The sequence below is a fragment of the Sphaerodactylus townsendi genome, linkage group LG15 (genome assembly GCF_021028975.2).
Source record: "Sphaerodactylus townsendi isolate TG3544 linkage group LG15, MPM_Stown_v2.3, whole genome shotgun sequence".
Classification (NCBI taxonomy): domain Eukaryota; kingdom Metazoa; phylum Chordata; class Lepidosauria; order Squamata; family Sphaerodactylidae; genus Sphaerodactylus; species Sphaerodactylus townsendi.
Genome location: NC_059439.1, coordinates 37,297,161 through 37,321,422, shown reverse-complemented (window position 1 = coordinate 37,321,422; position 24,262 = coordinate 37,297,161). Strand labels below are relative to the sequence as shown.

Here is a 24,262-nt window from a genome sequence, read left to right as displayed (position 1 = left end):
CTTTGGAGCTCTCTCAGCCCCACCCACCTCACAAGGTGTTTGTTGTGGGGAGAGAAAGGGAAAGAAGCTTGTAAGCCGCCTTGAGTCTCCTTACAGGAGAGAAAGATAGGGTATAAATCCAAACTCTTCTTCTCTTCTGTCTTCCACTGCTCACACTCACCAGGGCACTGAGCAGAGAGTGTATCTCGGGAGCATGCTGGAGCGCTTTCCAATAAGCAAGTAGGGGGTGAACAACAGTGGACTTGCGGAAGCCCTGGTAGCTGCCCCACCTTAGGGAGCAGCAGTGGCATAGGAGGTCAAGAGCTCGTGTATCTAATCTGGAGGAACCGGGTTTGATTCCCAGCTCTGCTGCCTGAGCTGTGGAGGCTTATCTGGGGAATTCAGATTAGCCTGGGCACTCCCACACACGCCAGCTGGGTGACCTTGGGCTAGTCACAGTTCTTCTGAGCTTTCTCAGCCCCACCCACCTCACAGGGTGTTTGTTGTGAGGAGGGAAGGGCAAGGAGATTGTAAGCCCCTTTGAGTCTCCTGCAGGAGAGAAAGGGGGGATATAAATCCAAACTCCTCCTCCTCCTCTTCTTGTTCTTGTTCTCCTCCTCCTCCTCCTCCTCCTCCTCCTCCTCCTCCTCCTCCTCCTCCTCCTCCTCCTCTTCTTCTTCTTCTTCTTCTTCTTCTTCTTCTTCTGAGTGGCAGAGGCTTATCTGGTGAACCAGATGTGTTTCTGCACTCCTACATTCCTACTGGGTGACCTTGGGCTAGTCACAGTTCTCTCTGGACTCTCTCAGCCTCACCTGCCTCACAAGGTGTCTGTTGTGGGGAAAGGAAGAGAAAGGAGATTGTAAGCCACCTTGAGTCTCCTTGTGGGAGAGAAAAGGAGGGATATAAATCCTCCTCTTCCTCCTCCTCTTCCTCCTCCTCCTCCTCCTCCTCCTCCTCCTCCTCCTCCTCCTCCTCTTCTTCTTCTTCTTCTTCTTCTTCTTCTTCTTCTTCTTCTTCTTCTTCTTCTTCTTCTTCTTCTTCTTCTTCTATTTTGGCGCTGGTGCTTTTGACAAGAGCTAACCTCCTTGCCCCTGTTTCACTAGTGCAGACAACAGCTGATACTGGCGGCCTTCTGGAGCGTTCTGACCCATCCTGGAGAAGCCCTTCATGCGCAGAGGAGGCCGGTGGACGGAAGGGAGCTTGTGGAAAGAAGGTGGATCAGGACCGGCTGCTTGCGCTGCTCCAGCCTCCTTCGCCCACCGCCACCGTGCACGAATCAAAGCGGGCTCAAACTTTTCTGCCGCTCTTTTTTTGGTTCTGGTGTATGACGATGGAACTTCTCACCGCTCACTGTCCAAGCAACCAAAGAAAGAAAGAAAGAAAGAAAGAAAGAAAGAAAGAAAGAAAGAAAGAAAGAAAGAAAGAAAGAAAGAAAGAAAGAAAGAAAGAAAGAAAGAAAGGGGAAGGTGAAAGAAAGAAAGAAAGAAAGAAAGAAAGAAAGAAAGAAAGAAAGAAAGAAAGAAAGAAAGGGGAAGGTGAAAGAAAGAAAGAAAGAAAGAAAGAAAGGAAAAAGAAAGAAAGAAAGAAAGAAAGAAAGAAAGAAAGAAAGAAAGAAAGAAAGAAAGAAAGAAAGAAAGAAAGAAAGAAAGAAAGAAAGAAAGAAAGAAAGAAAGAAAGGTCGATTTCCTGCTGGGACCTTGGCTACTCCAAGTTTTGTCACATGGACCAAGATGGAAGAAACCCACAGAAGCTAGAATGCAGCTGAATAATAGTTTTGGCCATTTAACCTTTCAACCATAGAGCCGAGTGCATGATGGGAATTACCAGTCCAAATATTGCTGTTCACGCTCTCCCCTTTATCAAAGACTTGGCTTCATACTTTGAACTATAACTTCACTGAATAAGGGTTGTTTACACTCCCAGAGTGGTTTTCTGGAGCTCCAAACACGCTCAACAGTTTGTTGGGCCTGACTTTTAAGGGAGTGGTTTCTCAGGGGTAGTGATGATATGGCTGAAAGAAATTCTCCCCCCACCCCACCCCAGTAAGCATCGGGATGGAGGGCCACTGCCTGGCCACCGAGTGGGAGGTATCCCCTTTTCTTTCTGCACTTGGAGAACTGGTATGCATTAGAAATGGGAGCTCTGCTTGGGAGCTCGAGAGCCTGATAAGGCAGGATTCGCTTGGAGATATCACAATGGACGAAACAGTGCAGAGAGAACCCCATAGCTGAGCACTGCGTATGTATTTTAAGTCCCCTGACCTGGATGGCCCGGGCTAGCTTGATCTCATCAGAACTGGGAAGCTAAGCGCGGTCAGTTTGGGTTAGTATTTGGATGGGAGACCATCAGGGAAGTTCATGGCTGCTTGCTAGGAAACTGTTGGCAAACCATCTCTGCTTGTCTTTTGCCCCAACTTGGGTAGTTCAGACTGACCTCATTGGCGCATGAAATTTGGGGAGGGTCTGTCCTGTTACATCTTAGATGGAAGGCCATCGAGGAAGCGTATGGTCGCTATGAAGAAGCAGGCAAGGCACTTCTGAACATCTCTTGCCTTGGAAACCCAACAGGGTTGCCAAATTTGGCCGAGTCCCCACTGAGACATTAAATCTAGGTACAACCAGGTTTCAAAATAAACTGCACCTTTTCGTCGCGGTTTCAGCTTCCCCGCTGCAGCATGTTTCTGGTGAAGACATCAGATTTTAAAAATGTCACCACCCCCACTACCACACGGTCGGGTTGGCTGCTGTTTCCTGATTGGCTGTCTCGCCGGGTTGGGGCGGGTATTTTTTTGCGTCAGCACGTCAACACGTTAGCACGTCAGCACGTCAGCACCTATCTTTTGATTGTCTATCGCAGTGGTGGCGAACCTTTGACACTCCAGATGTTATGGACTACAAGTCCCATCGGGAATTGTAGTCCTTAATATCTGGAGTGCCAAAGGTTCGCCACCACGTGCTGCGCTGCGCTATGATTGGCTGGAGAGCCGTCGCATCACTCCCAACGGTGCGAAAACAAACCCACATTCGCCTCCCATTAGTCCCCTCGGATCTAGCTTCAGTGTTGTTGTTTTTTAAGGTGCACATTCAAGCAGGTTCCAAACAAACTCGTGATGCATCCGTGTTCGCTGGTTCTGCAGCGGGGAGATTTCGATGAAACCTGGATATTTAGGGTAACTATCACGGGATTAATTGGCAGTGGGGATTTCGCCATAATTAACCTGCGACTTGAGAGCAAGGATAAAAGCACTTCTTTTGAGGATGCAGTTCACGGGGACAGTCGCTAGAAGGCAGTGTTGCCTTGATCAAACGGCAGTCAAAAATTAGCTTTTCTCTTCAGGAGTTGGTTCACTACCCATTACTAGCTTGTATCTTTGAACTTGATGCCAGTTTTTTAAAAAAGTTACTGCTTTGAGAAGGGGAGATTTATAGTAGAGAGGTAGTAGAGCTGGGAGGGACGTTATCTTTTCCCTGAAGTTTTATTCTCTACTCCAAATTGCCACATACTCCCCGTCCCCCAGGCAGCCTTTTCATAATGGAAAATTAGTGGTGAAAATATCAAACCCATAAACTTTGGACGTTGGCTACAAAGGTGTAATTTGTGCTTTCCCCAGTGCTGTGTTTCTGAATGCCACCTGGGTCAAGAAAGCAGTTAGGACTGCAATATTGTTTGTTTCATATGCCAATAAAGACTTACTGGACCTAGACAGTTAGGACTGCTATACAACAGATTAAATAAACTATGCACAAGTACATTAATTGAATCATACCCTCTTGAATTAATGGAATATGCATAGATGTGCAAATGAGAAATAAGTAATTATTCCAAAGAGGGTGAAGAATACTTCCACATGACCTGGTACAACCTAAATCAGGGGTCGGCTACCTTTAACACCCAAAGAGCCATTTGGACCTGTTTTCCATGGAAAAGAAAACACTTGGAGCTGCAAATACTTTTTGACTGTCTCGGGCCGGGCCTCTCTAGGAACAGGGGCTCTTTCCCATTAACCCTTAGGGCGACTCTCCGAAGGAGGCTGAGAGGACCCAAGCCACACGGGGCCGCAGTGCAAGGACGAAAGAGCCGCATGCGGCTCCAGAGCCTCAGGTTGCAGACCCATGAACCTAGATCGAATTCACAAATGCCACTTCAAGCACTTTGCAGCTACCTTCTTTCTCTAGGGGCAAAACCACAAAGGTCGTTTTAAATGTGCTTCTACAGAATGTCCGAATTTACCCTGTAGGGAGGTCGGAATTCCAGTACTTTACAATGAACCTGTGTTTCATCTTGAGGTTTTCCCTTTTTGCTCTCTTACGCAGAAGAGAAGTGTGTCTCTTTTACGGTGGTTAAAATTCTGCTGCCAAGTTTGCGAATCAATTTTTTTAAAAAAATTGATTTTGTGAACGGTCCTTTTTAATGGGATGGGCTGTTCTGATCTTCTCTGTAATTGCCAGTTTTACTGGTTACATTTACAGTGACAATTGGAAGGGGTGGATAGTAGTGGCTGTCTGGGGGGGGGGGTGGTTTAAACTCTGACTAACAATCTCAAAGGCCCCTTCTGCACACACAAAATAATGCGTTTTCAAACCACTTTCACAACTGTTTGCAAGTGGATTTTGCCATTCCGCAAAGCTTCAAAGAGCACTGAAAGCAGTTTGAAAGTGCATTATTCTGCATGTGCGGAATGAGCCAAAGATTTGCTAAATACCTACAATGCAAGCTGGCTTAATATTTACTTTCAAAACCTGCCTTCCTGGCAGCAGCGAAGTGGCACATTTGAAAGAGCAACCTATACGTGGAGAGAAAGAGAACGATATTTCATTAAAGGGATGGTCGCTATTTGTCACCAGACAAAAATACTTCTTTAAAGGGGCAGGCAGGGGTGACCGCCCGTCGTCATCTCACTGGGCAGAGGTTGGCTAGCCTCGGAATTTGTCTATCATTTTCATAGACTGTGTATAAATTGTACTTTTTCTTTTTGTTCTTCGCGCTGTTATGAAAAACGATGCGGTATTTTATTTACTTGTATATTTTTTGCAATGCTGTTTTTTTCCGCAGACCTCAGGAATAGGGGGGCGCAGCAGTAGCATCTGTGGGTGGGAACAGGATCGGGGAGGTATAATTGTGTACATATTTCTAAATCACTGTAACATTGCAAAGGGCGGGTCGGTCTCCTTCTTTGTACCATATCGGAGTAGTCGTCGTTACAATGCAGCTGGATCATAAATGACTGTATATGACTATCTAATTAAAAGGCAAAGCTAGAGACTGCAGGGGTGTCTGTCTGTCTGTCTGTCTGTCCTGTAAAATAAAATGTCATTGAGACCTCATAAAACATTAGTAAAGTCAGGTGTGAGGAAGGGCTATTCACACCACAAATTTCTCTTAAAGCTGACTGGCCATGGCCTACCTTTTTGTAAGGAAGCAACATCTATCCCTCCAGGCTCGTAAGATGCTTAGAACAAAATTTGCGGCCCAGCTTGAAGCCAATGTGGTGTAGTGGCTAAGAGCAGGTGGATTGTAATCTGGAGAACCAGGGTTTGATTCCCCACCTGAGTGGCAGAGGCTTGTCTGGTGAACCAGATGTGTTTCCACACTCCTACGTTCCTGCTGGGTGACCTTGGGCTAGTCACAGTTCTCTCTGAACTCTCTCTGCCCCACCTGTCTCACAAGGTGTCTGTTGTGGGGAGAGGAAGGGAAAGGAGCTTGTAAGCCACCTTGAGTCTCCTTACAAGAGAGAAAGGTGGCGTATAAATCCAAACTCTTCTTCTGTACTTGAAACAATTATGCTATGTGACTTTTTACGGTAATATTCACCTGATATAACCACAAGCCTTTGAAGTCTGTATTCAAGGTTGGGTTTTTTCCAGAGGACCAGTGGTGGGATCCAAAAATTTTAGTAACAGGTTCCCATGGTGGTGGGATTCAAACTGTGGCGTAGCGCCAATGGGGCTGGGCGGGGCACGATGGGGGCATGGCCGGGCATTCCGGGGCAGGGCATTCCTGGGCGGGGCTGTGGCAAGGACGCAGCCGCTGCGCCGGTTCTTGGGCGGGAAACGAATGCACGCAGGCGCAGGCTGCCACTCACGCCGGTGCACCTCCTGCTAGACTGCTTCCAGTTCTGCACACTACTGCTGAGAGGAGGGGCGTCACTAAGGCAAAAATCACATGGCAAAATCGCCAATTAGTCACCCCCTCTCGGCACACACCAATAATTAGTAACCTACTCTCGGGAACCTGTGAGAACCGGCTGGATCCCACCTCTGCAGAGGACGGACGATCTCTGTGGCTTTTTTTGGTCATTATTACTCCATTGTGTGTTGTTGGGTAACACTGAGCGTGCAGCCGAAACTGCATTCCATTATTCAATGAATGTCACTGAAGCACGGTGGCGCCTATTGCTTGAGTTTCAGATTTATGAATATACAATCATAACACCCTTTCCCTGGATGTTGTGTCTGGTGCATTACAAGCGAGCCTATATTCAGTGCAGATTCTTTGTGCTGCTGCTGGGGCACGAACCGCCAAATTCTTGTACCCACGTGGAAGCTGATACCCCTACAGGCAGGCAGTTTGGGGTGGATTTCCTGCTTGCAGCAGGGCCCTTGGAGAAAGAAGAAAACAGCCTCAGGCACAAATCGGAGTTCCCACATAGCCTCTGGAGTCTGTCTGGGTCTCAGCCTGCCTCTGGGGTGGGGCTGAATGAGGGCTGGGCTGTTCGAACAATGTTGATCTGCACTTTTACAAAAACCCATCGAGAGGAGAGAAGGCTGGTTGGGACATACTGCAGCTTCCTCTTCCAGCCGCAACCTTGCAAGACAAGACAAACGACACCCAACTGTCCTCTCCGCAGGCTCCAGGATGGTCACCTACGTTGTCCACGTGTCCATGGACCACTTATTGCACTTGGGTGTCCTCAATCCAATTTACTTCTCTTTTTCTGGCACCAAAGGCGTGAGCCCCAAAACCAGGCTGGGCAGCAGCCCCTTCGAGTTCCTTGATACAAAGGTAAGCTGCAACAGGTGTGGGGCGGGAGGGAAGGGCAACCTTTTGGGACCGGGAAGACGCTTTCTTTGGAAAAAAAAAAACTCTTGCCCTTCCTTAGACAATTGCATGAAAATAATAACAATAAGCCTTGATTTGGCATAACAATAATCATAACACAATTAAAAAAAAAAACCTGAGGTAAAAGGTACACCAGTACAAGGTTTAAGATAGAATATAAATTATTGATTGTGCATCGCCTCCCGTAAAAATCGTGCATGGAAATCTTTCCAAAAAACATTTTCGAAGGAGCGCCAAACTGCATTGGGAAAAAGAAAGAACGGGTTATTGGCTTTTGGTTCCCAAACAGTGTTAGTATAGGTTTCTGAAATAAACACTTTGTAAAGTAGTTGTGCAAGATTGCCTGAAGCTTTTTCTGTTCAGACATGTGCTATGAAAACACTTTGGCATGATAGTTTCTAGCTGGCGGCATCTTAGTTTAACTGGAAAAGATATAGCCGTGACCGACTCCCAAATGACGCTGATTCTGAGCATGGACTTTTAAGATTTCCCTCAGCATAACACAAGAGCATTTTGTCAATTGAGTTGTATTTATCCATTTCAGCTTTGTAGGAGGTTAAGAGCTCGTATATCTAATCTGGAGGAACCGGGTTTGATTCCCAGCTCTGCCTCTTGAGCTGTGGAGGCTTATCTGGGGAATTCAGATTAGCCTGTACACTCCCACACACGCCAGCTGGGTGACCTTGGGCTAGTCACAGCTTCTCGGAGCTCTCTCAGCCCCACCTACCTCACAGGGTGTTTGTTGTGAGGGGGGAAGGGCAAGGAGATTGACAGCCCCTTTGAGTCTCCTGCTGGAGAGAAAGGGGGGATATAAATCCAAACTCTTCTTCTTCTCTTCTTCAGTGGGTTCTTCCGTACTTTGTTTTCTGACTGTTACGTGATGGTGGTGTTCTGACTATGAAATCATGACATCTGCGTGAAAATTGTTTGCTTTTGATGATAAAAAGTTTATGTGCTTAAAAAAATACTCTGAGAACATTTGAAGACTCTGAAAAACCTCACCCCAAATCGCATTTAACATATCATCTATTTTATTTATTTAAAGCATCTGTTTAGGGTTAAGAGAAATGGACTCCGATCTGGAGAACCGGTTTGATTCCCTGCTCATCCACATTAAGGCAGTCACAGTTCTCTCAGAACTCTCTCAGCCCCACCTACCTCACAAGGTGTCTGTTGTGGGGAGGGGAAAGGAAGGAGCGTATAAGCTGCTTCGAGACTCCTAACAGTTGAGAAAAGCAGGCTATAAATCCAAACTCTTCTTTTTGTGGAATTCTCTCAGCCCCACCCACCTCACAGGCAGAGGTGGGATCCAGCAGGTTCTCACAGGTTCCCGAGAGCAGGTTACTAATTATTTGTGTGTGCCGAGAGGGGGTGACTAATGGGTGATTTTGTCACATGATTTTTGCCTTAGTTACGCCCCTCCTCTCAGCAGTAGCGCGCAGAACTTGAAGCAGTCTAGCAGGAGGTGCACTGGTGTGCGTGGCAGCCTGCGCCTGCGTGCATTCGTTTCCCGCCCAAGGACCGGCGCAGTGGCTGCGTCCTTGCCACAGCCCCGCCCCGGAATGCCCCGCCCCCGGAATGCCCGGTCACGGTCCTGTCGTCCCCCGCCCAGCCCCATTGGGGCTAAGCCACAGTTTGAATCCCACCACCATGGGAACCTGTTACTAAAATTTGTGGATCCCACCATTGCTCACAGGGTGTTTGTTGTGGGGTGGGGGAGGGAAAGGAGTTTGTCAGCCCCTTTGAGTCTCCTTACAGGAGAGAAAGGGGGGATATAAATCCCAACTCTTCTTCTTCTGTGGCTCAGTGTTGTTTTGCGACCCTGAGGCTGTTGTTGGCTTTTAATGGCTGGCTGTAATGTTGATCATTTCCACAGTGGTTTGTTTGCATGATTTTATTATTTTCACATTGTTTCTTGGCTGAGGCAAATCTCCAGAGAGGCGGCAAAGGCATTTTGGAGCCAGTCAACAGAGAAAACATCTTAAAAGGCAAATGACAAATGTGTGGGACAAATTTGGGAAGAGGCGGCTTTGGGGCCCTTTCCCCACTGGCTGTTTTCCTACTCAGAATCACACACACACACACAAACACACACAAACACACACACACACACACTCACTCTCTCTCTCTCTCTCTCTCTCTCACACACACACACACACACACACACACACAGATTTGAGATGTGTGAGTCTCAAGAGAGGTGGCCGAGACATTTATTACAGAAAATTTTAGATGCACAAATCTCCAGAGCTGCCGCAGTGACATATTGGACTCAAAACAATAAAGAAACCTCTGAAAGGCCAAATGGCACATTTTACACAAATGTGCACAACAGATTTGGGCGTGGTGCAAAAATCACTCCTCCCAGGGTTGTCAGTTCGGAGTTTGGACATTCCTGGAGGTTTCCTGTGATTCTGCCCGTGCCTTTTCCTGCTTTACTGGTCCAGTAGTGGGATTCAGCTGGTTCGCACCACTTGGACAGAACCGGTTGTTCAAACGGTGCTTGTAAACAACCAGTTGTTAAATTATTTGAATCCCACCACCGGAACCGGTTGTTAAATTATTTGAATCCCACCACTGCCTGGCCGTTTCCTATTGGCTGGGTGGGGGCTGGGTGGGTGGGACACAGAATTTGTGCAAAGCGGGAATAGGTTGTGAAACGTTTCCTTCCTTTCTGCTTGTACTTTTCCACCGCGAGTGGCATTTCACCTGCATTTTGTTCTACAGAAACCCGTCTTCCTGAGAACTTCCCCTATGAAGAGTGTATACTTTATCCTCACCAAACCCAAGCTGGGAAATTGCTAGAAGTTGTGGGGTAGGGTCTGGGAAGGCCAAGGTTTAGGGAGGGGGGGGGGCGACCTCAGTAAGGCATAATGCCCCACTGTCAGGGATGCAGCTACAAAAAATAGTGCCCAGGGCATGTGTAACCTCTAACTGTGGGTTCTGTGGGGCAGAACCTGGAATGAGTTTGCAACAACAATTTTTAAAAAACAAAATGGTTTACTTTCTTAACACATAACATATAACATCAACATTTCACATCACATTTCAAGGTCCTGTTCAGGTTGCATTTTCAAGTCCTTATCTTTACAGTCTACTGATACTGCCAAGTCCAATTCTTCTTTGCAAGTGGGTTGGCTCCTGAAGGCTCCAAGGGCTTGATGAACAGGATGCAACATGGTGAAGGTTTCCAGGAGAACTCTCACCCATTACAACCACAAAAAGAAACCCTGAAACAATAAACTCCAACATTTACAACATAGCGAAAATAAACAACTACCTTCCCAGTAGTTCCCAACAACATTGTAGTTTACCTTAACAAGGTGTTAAGGGCTTATACAACCAAGGTCCGAGTCTGGTAGCCTTGTCTCCTCCAACTACATGAGGTCTGCTGCAGCCTCTTGCTGCTTTGAGTCTCCACCCCTTACTGGGTCAACCCATTCTGAGCATGGGGGTTACACATGCACTGAAATTGAGGAACACCCTTCCCCTCATCCCCATCTTGGAAGACCAGTTCTGTGGTGGTCAGGCCTACTCATTCCTTTCAACTGCTGGTAGGCCAACTCTCCGGAAAGCTGGTCTGCCTGAGAGCCAGCATGGTGTAGTGGTTAAGAGCAGGTGTATCCTAATCTGGAGAACCGGGTTTGATTCCCCGCTCCTCGGCATGAGCGGGAGACTTATCTGGTGAACCAGATGTGTTTCCATACATGGAGTAATGGGTTCAAGGTGAAGGGAAAGAGATTCCACCTAAACATCAGGAAACACTCCCTGACAGTCAGGGCTGTTCGACTGTGGAATGCCCTACCTCAGAGTGTGGTGGAGTCTCCTTCTTTGGAGGTTTTTCAAGAGAGGTTGGATGGCCATCTGTCAGGAGTGCTTTGATTACGCGTTCCTGCATCGCAGAGGGTTGGACTGCCCAGCTTGAAGCCAATGTGAACATAAGAACATAAGAACTAGCCTGCTGGATCAGACCAGAGTCCATCTAGTCCAGCTCTCTGTTACTCACAGTGTCCCACCAGGTGCCTTTGGGAGATCATGTGCAGGAGGTGAAAGCAATGGCCTTCTGCTGCTGCTGCTCCTGAGCACCTGGTCTGCTAAGGCATTTGCAATCTCTGATCAAGGAGGATCAAGATTGGGAGCCATAGATCGACTTCTCCTCCATAAATCTGTCCAAGCCCTTTTTAAAGCTATCCAGGTTAGTGGCCATCACCACCTCCTGTGGCAGGATATTCCAAACACCAATCACACGTTGCGTGAAGTGTTTCCTTTTATTAGTCCTAATTCTTCCCCCCAGCATTTTCAATGAATGCCCCCTGGTTCTAGTATTGTGAGAAAGAGAGAAAAATTTCTCTCTGTCAACATTTTCTACCCCATGCATAATTTTGTGGACTTCAATCATATCCCCCCTCAGACGTCTCCTCTCCAAACTAAAGAGTCCCAAACGCTGCAGCCTCTCCTCATAAGGAAGGTGCTCCAATCCTTCAATCATCCTGATTCTGTAGCAAACTCAGGCTCATTCCGCACATGCAGAATAATGCACTTTCAAGCTGCTTTCAGTGCTCTCTGAAGCTGTGCGGAATAGCAAAATCCACTTGCAAGCAGTTGTGAAAGTGGTTTGAAAACGCATTATTTTGCGTGTGCGGAAGGGGCCTCTGAGATTCAGGCTCTCAACCACCCTTCAACTGATGATGACGTCTGATCCTCCAATTCTTCCATTTCAGGAAAATAAATATGAAGTAACTTGCGAGCAAGACCTGGGCGAGATTTTGCTCCTCCACCTCCAGAAGAAACCTTTGCTGGGCCTCATTTCCACCAGGTGGTACTGTAAATATGTCCAGGTGATCTCCCCGGAGGGCCAAGCCTACACGTTCCCGTGCTACCAGTGGCTTGAAGGCGAAGAGGAACTCAAACTCAGGGAGGGGACAGGTAAGTGAGACTCCTCTGAGGCCGATATTTCGCCCTTCCTTCCTTACTAGAAAAGAGGCGATCCTCAAGTTCTCATTTTCTTTATTCATTGATGTGTCACTGATTTGACAACGTTTACTGGAAAATGGTCCAGTCTTTCCCAGCTCGTTGATGTGGTGAACACCAGCCACTGCTCTTTTCAAAAATGTCTCCAGTCCTTGGCGTTAGGTGCTGTAAATTCTTCCGGTTGCACCTTTTTAATGGAAATATTATCTACGGCCGCTTTCCCTAGAAAAAAACCCTTCAACTGATTTTTAGTGCCGTTCAAATCTCTTAGGGCTAACCTAGTGGATTGTTTTTATTTATTTCAAAGGTTGTTAAGCTGCCTTTCGACCCAAAGTAGTAGAGTGGTTAAGAGCACTGGATTCTAATCTGGAGAACTGGGTTTGATTTCCCCAGATGAACGGCAGGCTCTTGTCTGGTGAACTGGATTTGTTTCCCTGCTCCTACACATGAAACCTGAGTGGCAGAGGCTTATCTGGTGAACCAGATGTGTTTCTGCACTCCTACATTCCTGCTGGGTGACCTTGGGCTAGTCACAGTTCTCTCTGGACTCTCTCAGCCTCACCTGCCTCACAAGGTGTCTGTTGTGGGGAAAGGAAGGGAAAGGAGATTGTAAGCCGCCTTGGATCTCCTTGTGGGAGAGAAAAGGAGGAATATAAATCCAAACTTCTTCTTCTTCTTCTTCTTCTTCTTCTTCTTCTTCTTCTTCTTCTTCTTCTTCTTCTTCTTCTTCTTCTTCTTCTTCTTCTTCTTCTTCTTCTTCACCTTCTTCTTCTTCATCTTCTTCTTCTCCTTCTTCACCTTCTTCTTCTTCACCTTCTTCACCTTCTTCACCTTCTTCACCTTCTTCACCTTCTTCTTCTTCTTCTTCTTCTTCTTCTTCTTCTTCTTCTTCTTCTTCTTCTTCTCCTCCTCCTCCTCCTCCTCCTCCTCCTCCTCCTCCTCCTCCTCCTCCTCATCGGGGGGGGGGGTATAAATCCAAACTCTTCTTCTCCTTGTAGATCCAAGCCCAACTCACTAAAAACATACACTCACTGGCTCTGGTTCACTGACCAAACTTGTTAGTATGGCATCAAAAGGTGATGAGTCAACTTGAGGCTCATCTCCTGAAGATGGTCTGACGTTTCCCTGCCACGGTCACAGGAAGTCTTCCAAGAGCTTCTTTGCTCAGATCATGTTACAATAGACCATAAGCTAAGGGGCTAGTGAGTTGGTTTCAACCAGGGAATACCTGGATCCGAACTGAGCTTCATTGCTAGATGAACCATTTTCACATCTATCCCTGCAGCGAAAACGGTTGCTATGGACTTGCTTCCTTCACTCCAAACACATAGAGAAGAACAGCTGAGAAGGAGACAGGAGGACTATGGGTGAGTAGGTCTTCTGATAGCCACAGGCATGGTTGCCGCTTGGCTGTTGAAGGGGTTTCTGGGCTTCACCCTCCAGGAGAAGGAAGTGAGACAAATTCATGGAGGAGAGGCCCATCTGTGCCTATTAGCCATGGTGACTGAAGGAAGCCTCCATATTTATTGGTAGCAAACCTCTGAATCCCAGTGCCAGAAGGCAACATTAGGAGAAGCCCTCAGCCCCTGTGCCTGTCTACTGCGTGGAGCAGGATACTGTTCGTATGTTCGTACGAGCTTTGGGGTTGGGGGCCTCCCGAGGTCATTTCTTTTCATCTGACAGGTGGAAGACTTCATTTGAAGGCACCCCCCGCTGCCTGGATGTTGACTCTGTCCAAGAACTGGACACAGATATCAAGTTTTCTTTTGTCAAGTCCTCGGTGTTTAAGGCACGGGCCAAGGCCAGGTGAGTGATGGACAAAAAGGAGCACGAAGGAGCAAAGGAGTTTTGGGGGTGAGAGCTGGGAATGGGTGGGGTGGAAGCCACTGGGGGTTCTTGGCTAGAAGTCCTGGCAGAGCCTGTATGTGTATTTATCCAGTTATTTATATACAGAGGGGGTGAACAGTGCCATCAAGTCGTAGGCAATTTATAGGGACGCTGTAGGGTTTTATGGGAGGAGATGTTCAGAGGGGTTCTGCCAACACCTACCTTTACATAGTGACCCTAGACCAGAGGTGTCCAACTCTGGTGCTTCAGATGTCCATGGACTACAGATGTTCATGGACTACAATCCCCAATTGGCCATGTCAGCAGGGGCTGATAGGAATTGTAGTCTGTGAACATCTGAAGCGCCATCAGGGGCCGATGGGAAATGTAGTCCATGAGCATCTGAGGCACCAAATGGGTCGATGGGAATTGTATATCTGAAGTGCCAGCAGGGGCCGATGGGAATTGTACATCTGAAGTGCCAGCAGGGGCTGATGGGAATTGTAGTCCATGAGCATCTGAGGCACCAAATGGGTCGATGGGAATTGTATATCTGAAGAGCCAGCAGGGGCCGATGGGAATTGTACATCTGAAGTGCCAGCAGGGGCCGATGGGAATTGTAGTCCATGAGCATCTGAGGCACCAAATGCTAAGGCTCACTGAAGTAAGAGGAGATCTCTTTCGTATGTATCTGAAAGAGAAACCAGCAGGGGGCGATGAGGAATTGTAGCGCATACTGGAAGTGCCAGTAGGGGCCAATGGGAATTGTAGTCCATGAACATCTGAGGTGCCAAATGGGTCGATGGGAATTGTATATCTGAAGCGCCAGCAGGGGCTGATGGGAATTGTAGTCCATGAACATCTGAGGCGCCAGATGGGTCGATGGGAATTGTATATCTGAAGCGCCAGCAGGGGCTGATGGGAATTGTAGTCCATGAACATCAGAAGCGCCAGATGGGCCGATGGGAATTGTACATCTGAAGTGCAGCTGGGGCCGATGGGAATTGTAGCCCATGAACATCTGAGGCACCAGATGGGCCGATGGGAATTGTACATCTGAAGCGCCAGCAGGGGTCGATGGGAATTGTAGTCCATGAACATCTGAGGCACCAGATGGGCCGATGGGAATTCTACATCTGAAGTGCCAGCAGGGGCCGATGGGAATTGTAGTCCATGAACATCTGAAGCGCCAGATTTGGACACCCCTGCCCTAGACTATCTTGGGGTCTCCCATGCAAGTGCTAAGCAGGGCTTATCCGGCAAAAATCTGAGGTCTGATTTTTGCCCTGTTTGGGAATTCTCAGGCAAGTTGAACTGAAACTGAAGGGGTTTTCTGATAGCCAAGAGTCCTGGAAGAAGTTGGAGGACATCAAGCAGGTCTTCTTGTTCCATAAGACTCCTCTGTCAGGTAAGATGGCTGCCCTGCTGGAACCTTGTGAGGAGCTACCCTGGAAGTTCGCCCACTGCTTCATCCCCGTTTATCTGAAAAGTACGATCAAGCAAGTACAGGTTCCTGCATTGCAGGGGGTTGGACTTGATGGCCCTTGGGGTCTCTTCCAACTCTATGATTCTAGGTAGAAATCGTACTTTCCAACATGGAACACGCTATAAACAGGACCATGGAATCATGATGGTTAGTTAGTTCCACTGATGTAACCTACCTGAATCCACTTCCATTGCTAAGATTCTGTGTGTGTGCGTGTCTGTGTATGTGTGTGTTGAATTGGAGGGTTTTTGTTCGCACACTCCAGTTCTTCTCCCTGAAAATAGTCAGAACTTTGTCTTGGTATTCCCCGTTCCAGAGTACACCACAGAACACTGGAAGAGCGACGAGTTCTTTGCGTACCAGTTCCTAAATGGAGTGAACCCCCGGATGATCCAGAAATGCACAGAGATCCCGGCCAAGTTCCCTGTGACGCAAGAGATGGTGACCACCACCCTGGGCAGCAGCACCACGCTAGAGAAAGAGCTGGAGGTCAGAAGCCAGGCGGAGGGGCGGAGTTTTTTTTAAAAAACCCATTATGCCACCATGGGGGAAATGCCGTGGCGCTGGAGGAGGAGGAAGAACAGTTTGGATTCATAACCCACTTTTCTCTCCTGTAAGGAGACTCAAAGGGGCTGACAATCTCCTTTCCTTCCCCCCCTCCCCCAATAAACACCCCTGTAGGGGAAATGGGTGGGGGGCTAGAGAGGAAGCTCTATGAAAAAAACTGGTGTGTGTTGGAGGTGCCATGAAGCTAATCTTGGTTTCCCCAGATGAAAGGCCTCCAAAGTTCTTCCAGAGAGTGGCAGAGACACCGGGGGAATCAAACCCAGTTCTCCCTGTGATTAGAGTGCACCCCTGCTCTTAAGCACTCCGCACTGCCCTGGAGCAGCAGTGGCGTCAGGGAGGTTAAGAGCTGCGTATATCTAATTCTCCTGGAGAGGAACGGGGTTTGATTCCCAGCTCTGCCAGGCCTGGAGGCTGTGGAGAGCTTATCTGAGGAATTCAGATTGGCAACTGTGCCACTCCACCACACACTGCCAGCCTAATTGTGTGACCTTGGGCTAGTCACAGCTTCTCGGAGCTCTCTCAGCCCCACCCACCTCACAGGGTGTTTGTTGTGAGGGGGGAAGGGCAAGGAGATTGTCAGCCCCTTTGAGTCTCCTGCAGGAGAGAAAGGGGGGATAGAAATCCAAACTCTTCTTCTTTCTTCTTCTTCCCCATCCCCCCCCCCCCCCCGGTTGTCTGACGTCTCGGCACTCTTCCTTTGCAGAAAGGAACCATTTTCATGGCCGACTACCAGATCCTTGAGGGGGTCCCTGCAGGCCTCAATAACGGCGAGCAGCAATACATCGCGTCCCCTCTCTGCCTGCTGCACCTCTCGCCCCGGAAGCAGCTGCTGCCTCTCGCCATTCAGGTAAAAGGTTTGGGGGCTGCAAAAGAGGAGTGGGCTTGCCTTGCAAAGTGTGTGGGTGGGGTGAGGAAGGAAGCTGTGACCCCAGGATCATGGGAGCCCCTGGTGGCCGCAGCCCTCCCTCTGGGTGGCCCTGGCTAATGCCGCAGTTTATGAGGTTCGTGGCCTGGGGCCCTCATATCTTAGGGACTGTCTCGCCCCATATGACCCGACTCAGCCTCTGTGATCTGCGGAGGCAAATCTGCTGGTGGTCCTCGGCCCCTCAATGATGAGGCTGGCCTCTACCTGGGCCAGGGCCTTCGCTGCCTTGGCCCCTTCCTGGTGGAACGCTCTCCCTCCAGCCATCAGAGTCCTGCAGGACCTTGGACAGTTCTGTAGGGTCTGTAAAATGGAGCTGTTCCACGGGGCTTTTTGGGGGGCGGTCAGTCGCTGATTGCCTCCCATGCCATCCCCCCCCCACCCACACACACATACTATCACCATTGAGCACCATGAGGTTTTCTTTCAAGTTGCCATCTAATGTTAGGGGTCCCCCCCCTGTTTTTGTTGATGCTGTATTTAAATTAATACTGTTTTAATTATTAGATTGTGATTTTAATCGTTTTATCTTCTGTACACCTCCCAGAGCCCTTTGGGGGTGGGTGGTATAACAAGTTGAACAGACAGACAGACAGACAGAGATAGATGGATGGATAGATGGATAGATGGATAGATGGATAGATGGATAGATGGATAATGGATAGATAGATGGATGGATAGATGGATAGATGGATAATGGATAGATAGATGGATGGATGGATAGATAGATAGATGGATGGATGGATAGATGGATAGATGGATAGATGGATAGATAGATGGATGGATAGATGGATAGATGGATGGATAGATAGATAGATGGATGGATGGATAGATGGATAGATGGATAATGGATAGATGGATGGATGGATGGATGGATGGATGGATGGAGGGAGGGAGGGAGGGAGGGATTATAGATAGATGGATAGATGGATGGATGAATGGAAGATAGATGGAAGATAGATGGAGGATAGATGGAGGATAGATGGATAGATGGAAGATGGAAGATGGAAGATGGATAGATAGATGGATGGATGGATAGATGGATAGATGGATAGATGGATAGATAGATAGATAGATAGATAGATAGATAGATAGATAGATAGATAGATAGATAGATAGATAGATAGATAGATAGATAGATAGATAGATAGATAGATAGATAGATAGATAGATGGAGGGAGAGAGGGAGAGAGGGATTATAGATAGATGGATGGATGGATGGATGGATGGATGGATGGATGGATGGATGGATGGATGGATGGATGGATGGATGGATGAATGATAGGGAGCAGCATGACCAAAAGAGCATAAGAAGGCCCAGTTTAGATTGGACCCATTTAGCTTAGCATCCTTTTTTTTTGCACAGTGGCCAGTCCAGAGGCTTCCACAAAGTCCACAACCAGGACCCAAAGTGGGGTGTGTTGGTCGCTTGCCATGTAACATAAGCCCTGCCATAAGGAAGGTCGCATCCCTGTACATAACAAGTGCATTTGTGGCCCATGTGCCATCTCAATTCATTCCAGATCTTGCCTGCTGCTGTCTCCCCGCCCCCCCTTTCTCATAGCTGCCAGGCCAGACCCTTGACTTAGGACGGCTCCCCATGCTTCTTGCCCACTGACTCTGAATGGGACCATGGATCCACAGACCAAGGAAACCTGGGTGCTTTGCCAATGCAGACTGATCCCACGTTCACCAGGCACTCACCCACCTGCTCCGTACACACCTGTTGGCCGAAGTCTTCACCCTGGCCACCCTCCGCCAGCTGCCCATGTGCCACCCACTCTACAAGGTGAGGCTGAGCTTGGGGAGGGATGTAACAAGGAGCACGTGGCATTACTGAGAGACAGAGTGGTGTAGTGGTTAAGAGCTGGTGGATTCTAATCTGGAGAACCAGGTTCGATTCCCCACTGCTCCACCTGAGTGGCGGAGGCTTATCTGGTGAACCAAATGTGTTCCCACACTCCTGCTGGGTTACCTTGGTCCAGTCACAGTTCTCTCTGAACTCTCTCAGCCCCACCTACCTCACAAGGTGAGGAGAGGAAGGGAAAGGAACTTGTAAGCCACCTTGAGTCTCCTTACGGGAGAAAATGTACTATCTGAGACTTTTAAGGAAACAACAACTGAATGTCATGGAAAACTCACACAGGTGTCTTGCAAAACATTTTTACCATGGCACTATAGGGGTCTTAACCTCCACCATCTGCTGTATGGTTCTCCAATTTGCACAGTGGCCAGATAGGGAAGGCAACTCAAAGAGGGGTGATACTACTGCACAAAGGATTATCGGCTGTCCTCTCCCCTCCTTGGAAGAACTCTATAATTCCCGAAGCCTAAAGAAAGCCCAAAATATTCTGAGAGACCCGCCTCGTCCAGCACACTCTCTTATTGAACTGTGACCATCCGGCCAAGGCGATACTGAGGGCTATCAAAACTAGGGACAAAGAGGCTTAGAGACAGCTTCTACTCTAGAGCTGTGGCGATGCTGAACTCCGTTGGCTTCATGTTGATGTGTTTGGGGCTGTGTAGGGATGGGTGGAGGGAGGGGAAAGTGAGGATGGGGTATGAGTCTGAAATTGTGTGCATCGAGGAATGCTGCTGTAAATTTCGTTGTGCGTGCACAATGACAATAAAATGCTTATGCTTATGCTTAGAATGGTGGGGTATAAATCCAAAGTCATAGGAGTGTGGAAACACATCTGGTTCACCAGGTAATCCTCCACCACTCAGGTGGAGGAGCAGGGAATCGAACCTGGTTCTCCAGATTAGAATCCACGTGCTCTTAACCACTGCACCTTCTTTGCCTTCCCAATCTTTTCCAGCTGTTGATCCCCCACACTCGCTTCACCCTTCACATCAACACGCTGGCCCGGGAGAGACTCATCAACAAGGGCGGCGTCTTTGACACGGTGAGCAGACCGGCCTTTGGCCTGGCACCCGTTTCTCCTTGCAGGGGTGGTGGTAATGACGGTGCCCTTTCTGTTCCTCTTCCAGGCAACCGGGACTGGTTACGAAGGCCTGGCGAAACTTCTGCAGAAGGGCACGGAAGACTTGACTTACTCCTCGCTCTGCCTGCCGGAGGATCTGGAATCTCGTGGCGTGGCCTCCGTGCCCAATTACTACTACAGGGACGACGGCTTCAAGATCTGGGAGGCTGTGGAAAGGTCAGGCGGGGAGGGGGTGCGGCTGCAGGGGGGTGGCAGCAAACATATGTTGGATGCTAAGTGTCAGGATGCCATTGTGGGTGCTGCTTGTCTGTTTCCCTGGCCTTGGAGCTCGGCGGCTGGGACAGGGCCTTCAGGCTGGACTTTTCTAGCGGTCTTGGTTTACATGTGGGCAGTGGTGGGATCCAAACATTTTAGTAACAGGTTCCCATGGTGGTGGGATTCAAACGGTGGCGTAGCGCCAATGGGGCTGGGCGGGGCATGTCGGGGGCATGGCCGCGGAGCATTCGAGAGGCGGGGGGGCTGTAGCAGGGCACTTGGCCGCTCACATGCGCCAGTCCTTGAAGCCGAAGCTTGAAACAGATGCACACAGGAGCAGGCACCTTGCTGCACCGATTGCATTTCCTACTGGCTGGACTGCTTCAAGTTCTGCGTTTGCTACTAGAGAGGGAGGGAGTAACTAGAGCAAAAATCACATGGCAAAATCACCCATTAGTAACCCCCTCTCGGCACACACATAATTAGTGACGCCTACTCTCGGGGACGCATGCTTAGAACACCGCTTTTGGATCCCTCACTCTCCCATGTGTGTGTGTGTGTGTGGGGGGGGGGGGGGATTTGCTGCAACATATTAGCAACTGCTCTGGTGCCTTTTCGTCCAGGCCATAGAACCTGTCTCCATATGTCTGTCAATCCAAACCTCAGAACCACTTCAAGGTGAGTTGTGTCTAGAGCGCAGAAACTTGGCACTAGGGTGGGGTCGAAACTGAGCAGGTGGATTTAGTGTTTGGGTGGGAAGACCTCCCAAGGGAGTACATGGCGCTTAGGGAGGGAAACACACGTTTTGTCATCAGAAAGAACGTGAACTGGGATGACGAAACAGTCCGACCCGACGCGCTTGACTCCAGCTCTCCCTGTTCCCCAAGGAGAAAGGGAGGTAAGGAGCAGCAGTGGCGTAGGAGGTTAAGAGCTGGTGTATCTAATCTGGAGGAACCGGGTTTGATTCCCAGCTCTGCCGCCTGAGCTGTGGAAGCTTATCTGGGGAATTCAGATTAGCCTGGGCACTCTCACACACGCCAGCTGGGTGACCTTGGGCTAGTTACAGCTTCTCGGAGCTCTCTCAGCCCCACCCACCTCACAGGGTGTTTGTTGTGGGGGGGGGGGAGGACAAAGCCCCTTTGAGTCTCCTGCAGGAGGGGATATAAATCCAAACTCCTCCTCCTCCTCCTCCTCCTCTTCTTCTTCTGCTTCCTCTGCTGCTGCTGCTGCTGCTTCTTCTTCTTCTTCTTCTTCTTCTTCTTCTTCTTCTTCTTCTTCTTCTGCTTCTGCTTCTTCTTCTTCTTCTTCTTCTTCTTCTTCTTCTTCTTCTTCTTCTTCTTCTTCTTCTTCTTCTGCTTCTTCTTCTTCTTCTTCTTCTTCTTCTTCTTCTTCTTCTTCTTCTTCTTCTTCTTCTTCTTCTTCTTCTTCTTCTTCTTCTTCTTCTTCTTCTTCTTCTTCTTCTTCTTCACTTCCTACTACTTCCACTGCTGCACTTCTTTCTTCTTCTTCTTCTTCTTCTTCTTCTTCTTCTTCTTCTTCTTCCTTCCTGCTTCCTTTCTTCCTTCTTCTGCTTCTTCTTCTTCTTCTTCTTCTTCTTCTTCTTCTTCTTTCTTCTTCTTCTTTTTCCTTCCTGCTTCCTTCCTTTCCTTCCTCTGCTTCTTCTTCTTCTTCTTCTTCTTCTTCTTCTTCTTCTTCTTCTTCTTCTTCTTCTTCTTCTTCTTCTTCTTCTGCTTCTGCTTCTGCTTCTGCTTCTGCTTCTGCTTCTTCTGCTTCTTCTGCTTCCTCTGCTGCTGCTTCTTCTTCTTCTTCTTCTTCTTCTTCTTCTTCTTCTTCTTCTTCTTCTTCTTCTTCTTCTTCTTCTTCTTCTTCTTCTTCTTCTTCTTCTTCTTCTTCTTCTTCTTCTTCTTCTTCTTCTTCTTCTGCTTCTGCTTCTGCTTGTTCTTGTTCTGCTTCTGCTTCTGCTTCTGCTTCTTCTGTCTTCTCTTCCTAGCTGCTGCTGCCTTCTTGCTTCTCCTTCTTCTTCTTCTTCTGCTACAGCTTCTTCTGCTTCTGCTTCTGCTTCTGCTTCCTTCTGCTCTGTCTCTTCTGCTTCCTCTGCTGTGGCTGTATTCTTCTTCTTCTTCTTCTTCTTCTTCTTCTGATTATGCTTCTGCTTCTGCTTCTGTCTCTTCTTCTTCTTCTTCTTCTTCTTCTTGTGGCTTCTCTTCTCTTCTCTTCTTCTTCTCTTCCTCTGTGTCTTCTTCTTCTTCTTGTTCTTCTTCTTCTTCTTCTTCTTCTTCTTCTTCTTCTTCTTCTTCTTCTTCTTCTGCTTCTGTTGCTTCTTCTTCTTCTGCTTCTTCTTCTGCTTCTTCTGCTTCTGCTTCTTCATCTTCTGTCTTCTTCCTTCTTCTTCTTCTTCTTCTTCTTCTTCTTCTTCTTCTTCCTTCTTCTTCTTCTTCTTCTTCTCTTCTCTTCTGGCTGCTGCTTCTCTTCTTCTGGCTTCTTCTTCTTCTGGCTTCCTCTGCTGCTGTATGTATTTCTGCTGCTGCTGCTTCTTTCTTTCTTCTTCTTCTTCTTCTTCTTCTTCTTCTTCTTCTTCTTCTTCTGGCTATGGCTAGCTATGGCTAGCTGGCTATAGCTGTCTGCTGCTGCTGTAGCTTCTTCTTCTTCTTCTTCTTCTTCTTCTTCTTCTTCTTCTTCTTCTTCTTCTTCTTCTTCTTCTTCTTCTTCTTCTTCAGCTATTCTTCTTCTTGGATCAACTATGGATCTTTCTTCTCAGTAGCTCAAGATCTGCACATGGGCTCGGTCAGGCATGGCTTCCATGTCTCACTGGGACAAACCTATTGCACTGCAGGGGGTTGGACTTGATGGCCTTTGGGGGTCTCTTCCAACTCTATGATTCTAAGTCCCACACACTATTATGGCCAATCTTCCCCGGATCTGTCCAGCATCTGAAATCTGTCAACAGATTTCCTCTCATTTCCACACTATTTTTGCAAGGATATTGCTGGTGTTGCCGGCAACAGATGAGACCTTGTGTGTATTTTCTGCGGGGTGAGAGACCAGCTGAAGTTTGTGCCCCCCCGGCCCCCCGGCCTGACAAACGTCTACTTTTTCCCTGCAGCTTCGTCTCCGGCATTGTTGACCTGTATTATGAAAGCGATTCTTCCGTAAGGGAAGATTCTGAACTGCAGAGCTGGGTCCAGGAGATCTTTACAGAAGGGCTGTTGAGTCGAAAGACCTCAGGTACACCCCGGTCTTCTCTCAGAGTGGGATGTGGTGGCGAACCTTTGGCACTCCAGATGTTATGGACTACAATTCCCACCAGCCCCTGCCAGCATGGCCAATTGTAGCGCTTTCATTGCTATGGTTCCCCCAACTTTTCTCAAATCTTTGCTGTGAAGTTTTGGGAAAGATTGCATTAAGGCAAGGATGGCCAACTTATGGTGCTCCAAATGTTCATGGACTACAATTCCCATCAGCCCCTGATCACGATGGCAGGGGCTGATGGGAATTGTAGTCCATAACATCTGGAGTACCAACTCCACGCTGGTTAGTGCACCTTAATATAGTTTAATAATGGATCTTGATGCCAGTGTCTGCCGTTTAAGGACTATAGTAAGAAGAGCCTTTTGGAGTGAAAATTGGGCAATATTTAAGAAAATGGGTTTACTCTTAGAGGAGAAAGAAAGAAAACCTTGCATGAATTATAACGGCTTGAAAAGGAATCATCGAAATAAAAACCAGATCCGGAGGTTTTATAGCCCAATAGCCGACATGCTTACCTGTTGAACTATATTAATAATATTTTAGATAAGATAAGCATTTTTATTGTCATTGTGCACGCACAACGAAATTTACAGCAGCGTTCCTCGATGCACACAATTTCAGACTCATACCCCATCCTCACTTTCCCCTCCCTCCACCCATCCCTACACAGCCCCAAACACATCAACACGAAGCCGTGGAGTTTAGCATAGCCGCAGCTCTTAGAGCAGAAGCTGTCTCTCAGCCTCTTTGTCCTAGTTTTTGAGTTGTTACTGAGAAAGCAAAGACAGAATTGCATTTCAATTTATTATTGGTTTAAATATTACTCATTTTGTGAGTATAAGTACGCCTTGGTGTAATTACTTTGGTCTTTACCTGTTGTACACCTGCCTCGATTGCTATGTTGCCTTAATATAGTTTAGCAAAGTTCAAAAGATGGGATCTCAATGGGGTGCTTAGTAACAGGTTCCCATGGTGGTGGGATTCAAACAGTGGCGTAGCCCA

General features: G+C 48.0%; 1 protein-coding gene and 1 pseudogene across 1 annotated transcript in view; both read left to right on the top strand.

Annotated features, from left to right (window-relative positions):
• The window catches only part of GUCY2D (guanylate cyclase 2D, retinal), a 54,060-nt gene extending 52,621 nt beyond the window's left edge, over positions 1-1,439 (top strand). Inside the window, 1 exon segment of the mRNA XM_048517135.1 lies at positions 1,083-1,439. The gene's annotated coding sequence lies outside the window, so the exon portion shown is untranslated.
• A 5,295-nt stretch (positions 1,440-6,734) lies between these two features.
• Positions 6,735-24,262, top strand: part of LOC125444625 — a 22,591-nt pseudogene continuing 5,063 nt past the window's right edge.